The 6,027-nt window shown below is 44.9% G+C and overlaps 1 pseudogene; it reads left to right on the plus strand.

Annotated features, from left to right (window-relative positions):
- The first annotated feature begins 2,968 nt into the window (after positions 1-2,968).
- On the plus strand, positions 2,969-5,202 carry LOC123057662 (probable apyrase 3; annotated as a pseudogene).
- The last annotated feature ends 825 nt before the right edge of the window (positions 5,203-6,027 follow it).

The raw sequence follows: 6,027 nt of genomic DNA on the forward strand, positions 1-6,027 counted from the left end.
AGAATGCATTGTCGGTTTTTCTTCCACTCGTGAACCATTTGTGGTTCACTTCTTGATGGAAGTAGGCATCCCCGCGAGCACTCCGATGATGCCGACAACGACATTGGTGGTGGGATCAAAGAGGATTTTACATGAGATGCCCTTGGACAGGTGGGAGATATTGGCAAAGGGAAGGTGACGCGTCGTGTCATGGTAGAATCCAAGCAAATCTTCGTAGTAATTTGGTGAGAGAGGGGTTATCATAGGAGGGAAGACTATATGTAGTTCCGACATAACAATTATGTAGTCATCGGGTTGTAGTTATCAACATGGTTATTTTTATAGTTACCAAGTTGTATATGTTATAGAAACATGATTATTGTAGACCAACTTACCCATTATTTGGTTTACAAAAAATCGCTGAAAACATTCCTCGACAACTATTGTGTAAATAGCATGATAATATAGGCTCCCGAACCCGATATTTAGATGCAAACACCACGATAATGTTGACCCGTGAGAAAAAAGTTGTTGAAAATATATCGCCGATAACTTCGAAGTAATAGCATGGTAAGATACGCCCCTAACCTGATAATTTAGGTACAAACACCATGATAACTTTGACCCATGGAAAAAGTTGTTGAAATTAAAACATACCGCTGATAACTTCTAAGTAATAGCATGGTAATATACGCCCTCGGACCTGATAACTCAGGTACAAACACCACGATAATTTTGACCTGGAGAAAAAGATATTAAAAACATACAACCAATAGCTTTTTTTGTAAATAGCATGATAATATAGGCTTCTGAACCTGATAACTTAAATACAAACACCACAATAACTTTGACCCGTAGAAAAAAGTTGTTGAAAACATAGCACCGACAACTTCTGTGTAAAAGCGTGATAATATACGCTTCCGGACCTGATAACTCAGGTACAAACACCACGATAACTTATGACCTGTGAAAAAAAGTTATTGAAAACATACTCTATAAATAATATGGTAACACAGGCTCCCGGACCTGATAACTTATGTACAAACACCATGATAACTTTTGACTCGTGGAAAAAAGTTATTGAAAAACATAGTCTGTAAATAACATGGTAACACTGGCTCCCGAATATGATAACTTATGAACATACACGACGATATTTTTTGACCCATGAAAAAAGTTGTTGAAAATATACGCACAACTAAGTAGATAACTTACTTAATTCAGGTGTGATAGCTTTTGACCGGGAGGGGAGGGACTTGTTGAAAAACACCCTTCGGTAATTTGTGTGTGAATAGCATGGTAATATACACACAACAAAGTTGATATCTTAGTTAGTCTAGGCCTGACGACCTTTTGACTGAAAGAAGTTGTCAAAACATACCAACTTGAGATTTAGTTTCAAAGGCCTTGTCACAATGATTTTTATGTGAAAATGGTTTTTGTATCAAAGCGGCTGTTTGAGTTACAAAATATTTTAAATTTTTTAAATTTTGGTGGAATCCTTCATGACATTAGCATTTTCCGTTCTCTAGGGCGCATGCATGTGCATGTGGGGAGAAGGTCAAAGAAACCAGTTTTTATGCCTCGGTAATTTCTATGTAAACAACACGATAATTTACGCTCAACTAGCATGATAACTTGCGTAGCACATGCATGGTAATTTTTTATCTGAAAAATTCATCGGAACATACCAACATGAGATCTGATTTCTAAGATCTCATCCTGACGAATCTTTTATGTGAAAACAGTTTTTCGATCAAAGCCACATTTTGAGCTCCAAAACATTTTGATGTTTCGAAATAGGGAGAATCTAGGATGACACCATAGTTTTGTCATCTAGTGCATATACACATAAGAAGAAAAGTTGGAAGACCATCTTTTTATGCCCGGTTTTTCTTATGAAAAACAGCTTGGTAACTATGTGTCATAGTCATGATAACTTACGTAGCACATGCGTGGTAATATTTTACCAGAAAAAAAAGTCGTCGGAACGTACCAACATGGGATCTAGTTTCGAAGGTCTCGTCGCGACGAATCTTTTATGTGAAGACATTTTTTTAATCCGGCGGATGATTTGAGCTACAAAACATTTTGAATTTTGAGTCTTGAAAAAGAATCTGCTGACATCATCAGTTTTGTTTTTTCTTGCATGCATGTAATTAGGTTCTAATTAAACAAGGATTAGTTAAAACACATATAAAAAGATGCACGCATGCATGGAAGGTCACGGGAGGAAGATAAGAAGGATCAGATCGTTCGGATATCTCCCTTAAATTCCGTACGTTAGGACATTAGTCGTGTCCTTTTCCAAATTCATTTGATGTATTTAAGTCATTAAGTGCATTTCTTGATATTTAATGGATATAATTTAAATTTAAACTGCAAGTACACGAAATAACAGGCACAAATGCGTTGAAAATCTTATTAGTGTTATTGATCTATGTTTAGGACTTATGCAAGAAAACAAAAAAAAAGTCCGAAAATGGGAGGATAAAGAGGATGCCTTGTCTTGTTTATGTTTGGGGTTTTTGAGAAGGCAGCACTTTTAGCGGAGGAGGAAATTTGGAGGAATGTGCGGTGGTTTCAAAAGTTATGCAAGAACATATGTGGATGTGGTTGGGTTGCAATCTTAAACTGCAGGAGCTTTTGCACATGCCGTAGATCTTATTGCGTTTATAAATGTTCTGGATCGTAGCTACGCGCGCGCATCGTCCAGCTAGTATTAATACACCCCTCACAAAAAAGAAAGTATTGTACACGTTCATTTGCGTCAAAAAAGAAGAAGAGCGGAGAGCCGTTATACACGTGGGAATATGGATCGGAGCACAGCAGTGGCAGGCAAGACATTCCCCTTTCAACACGGGGAACGAATCTTAGACAGCAACCGTGCCTTGCTAGTGGAAATGGCTGTCTCCTCTCGGGCCCTTTAAAACCACAGTACCTTGCTGGTGGCTGGAGCACGAACTGCATCGGACAGTAGTTGCTCGCAATGGCTCACACCATGGGCATCATGGCCCTGCTCCTCGTCCTGCTAGTCCTAGCCTCTTCGGCATTTGCCTGCTGAGAACGCGCCGGCGGCGCCAGGCAAGTACGCCGTGATCTTCGACGCGGGTGCACGTCTTCAGGTTCGACAAGAAGATGGACCTCGTCGAAATCGGCGACGACATCGAGGTCTTCGCCAGGGTAGGACACCGATGATAGCCATGCATGCCGATCATCGATCCATTAGTGGATTGTGTTATGACAACATGTTGATACTGCTTCCGTTCGTTGGTGCAGGTGCAACCTGGGCTGAGCTCGTACGCTGGGCGACCGCAGGAGGCTGCCAAGTCTATGCTGCCTCTGCTTGGCAAGGCCAAGAGCGTTGTCCCGGGCTCGCTTATGAAAACGACTCCCCTTAAACTAGGGGTACGTATAGAACAGAAATGGAATTCAGTTTCTGAATAAGAAACACATGACGAAATGCCACGGACATTGAGCCCAGCAAAGAAAAAATCATTACCGACTTGTTGATATAAACCTTCATCCAAAAAAAAAAAACCCCAAGTGAGGATGCAGAGTGGCGCGGTGTCTTCATTCTAGAGAAATGGCAACTTCAATTATCAAATGAATATATTCTAAAAGTTGAACATATATCAAAGCTAAATTAATTTGATCCTCAAAGTATATATGTTCCCTTCTGGACATAAAATCTGCAGGCGACGGCTGGACTCAGACTTATCGGAGATGAGCAAGCAGAGGAGATTCTTCAGGCGGTAATTACTTTTTATCTTCCACATGTTACTGTCAGTTGTACGTATCACGGAAGAAAGATGCACTGCTGAACAAGGGCTGGAAATGATCTTGTTGCAGGTGAGGGATGTCGTCCACACAGAGAGCAGGTTTCAGTACAATCCAAAGTGGATCAACGTTCTTGAGGGATCTCAAGAAGGATCTTACATATGGGTACCATACCAGCCACTAATACCATAGATGAGCAATGAATCCATATACACACCCCATCTTATGTATGCATCAAACGATGGTACGTAGGTTGCTCTGAACTATCTGCTGGACAAATTGGGAGGAGACTACTCAAAGACGGTAGGTGTGATTGATCTTGGCGGTGGGTCGGTGCAAATGGCGTATGCGGTTTCTGGAGATGCTGCGGCGAATGCTCCGGCTGTTCCTGATGGCAAGGACCCCTACATCACCAAGGAATACCTCAAGGGAAAAGACTACAACGTATATGTCCACAGGTTAGTGTTCTGGTTTTGCATTTGGCAAATCACTTGTACTAGCACGAAAAATTGAAGAGAACATCTGAATTTCCCTAAAAAAAAAATCTTAATGAATGCAGTTACTTGTACTACGGTGGTTTAGCCGCTCGTGTGGAGATCTTGAAGGCGAAGAAGGGGCCATTCAGCTCCTGCATACTCCGTGGATTCAGTGGTACGTATCTGTAACAGAAGCAGAGGAGCACAGCCATGAACCATTTTCAGTTGGATTTCCTGTTAACAATGCAAGCTTGTTCCATGAAGGTAAGTACACCTACAATGGCGAGGAGTACGACGCCTCAGCCTCGCCGGAGGGCGCGGCGTACGACAAGTGCAGGGAGGAGATCGCCAGGGCGCTGAAGCTGGACGCGCCTTGCGCGGCCAAGAACTGCACCTTCGGCGGCGTGTGGAACGGCGGTGGCGGGGCCGGCCAGGACACCATCTACGTCGCGTCCTTCTTCTACGGCAAGGCCACCCAGGTCGGGTGGGTCGACAAGGGCGCGCCCAGCGCAAAGTCCAGCCCGGCGGCGTACCTGGCTGCCGCCGAGAAGGTGTGCCCGCTCAGCGTCCAGGAAGCCAAGGCCGCGTACCCTGGCCTCCTCGACGTGCCCTACGCCTGCATGGACCTCGTCTACGAGTACACCCTGCTCGTCGACGGTTTTGGAATTGCGCCGAGCAAGGAGATCACGCTGGTGGAGAAGGTGAAGCACGGGGAGTACTTGATCAAGGCGGCGTGGCCGCTGGGTGAGGCCATCGAGGCCGTCGCGCCCAAGAAACGACTTGCGCGATTTCTACTCTAATCCTCCGGCCGTCGGCCGGTAGGATCGATTGTGTTGTCTGTTGTGTTGTGTGCGGGTTAATCCCATTGATGTAACACGACGTGAACTGTATTGCTCGATGGATGGATCGATTAGCAACAATAATCTCGGATGAGGAAGTAAAGAGATATTTGCTCTTTCGCGGCAAATTTGACGAGTATAAAACATCATAGTTTTTGAAGAGAGTACTAACTTTGTAAAATTAAGTGTCCACCGTCTCTCAAATTTGACTAGTCAAAATGAATTCTCAGCAAAATACTCCCTCTCTTGCGTGCGGCTGTTTCTTTTCTTTTTAGAACGAAGGCTCGCAAAGAACCCGACTCTGAATTAACAAAGCCATCAACCGGCCAGGAGTTACAACAGACAACCCAACTTACAACGGTCAGAACGAGACAATAGGGAACACTGGAAAGCCTACTCACGACAACCTCCACAAGCCGCAAATGAATTGCAGCTAACAAAGGCCGAGCACTCCACACTAGAATCATATGTAGCAGAAACGGAGCAGCACAGCAGGACATAGCCGACCTTCGAGGATGGACCGTGCTCCAGGAACACCTAGAGAAGAAGGGAACCAACATCTTCCCTCTCAATCACCGAAGAGGGACCCTTCCCCCTCGCCATGGCTCGTAGGCGCCGCACCATCGGTATTTCGAGAAGCTCACCCTAGAGCTGGAAGAATGTCGCCCTCGCATCGCAAGGTGGACATAGGATGACCACATCGATTTGGGATATACCTCGCCGTCTGCTCCGCCGCAGTCCATGCCCAACTAGTTGGAGACAAGCTTCAAGGAATCGGACGACGCAGAGGAGGTAGCTCAATCCCTCACCTGCATAACCTCCCGACCGAGCCACACACCCTTGATGACGCCTCCAGCAAGGTCACGACACGCAAGGCGCCGCCGCCACCAAATCCGCCGAGGATAATGGTTTTCACCCGGGCAGGGGGGTCGGGGTGGAGAGCAGGGGACCTC

The sequence above is a fragment of the Triticum aestivum genome, chromosome 3A, assembly GCF_018294505.1.
Source record: "Triticum aestivum cultivar Chinese Spring chromosome 3A, IWGSC CS RefSeq v2.1, whole genome shotgun sequence".
Classification (NCBI taxonomy): domain Eukaryota; kingdom Viridiplantae; phylum Streptophyta; class Magnoliopsida; order Poales; family Poaceae; genus Triticum; species Triticum aestivum.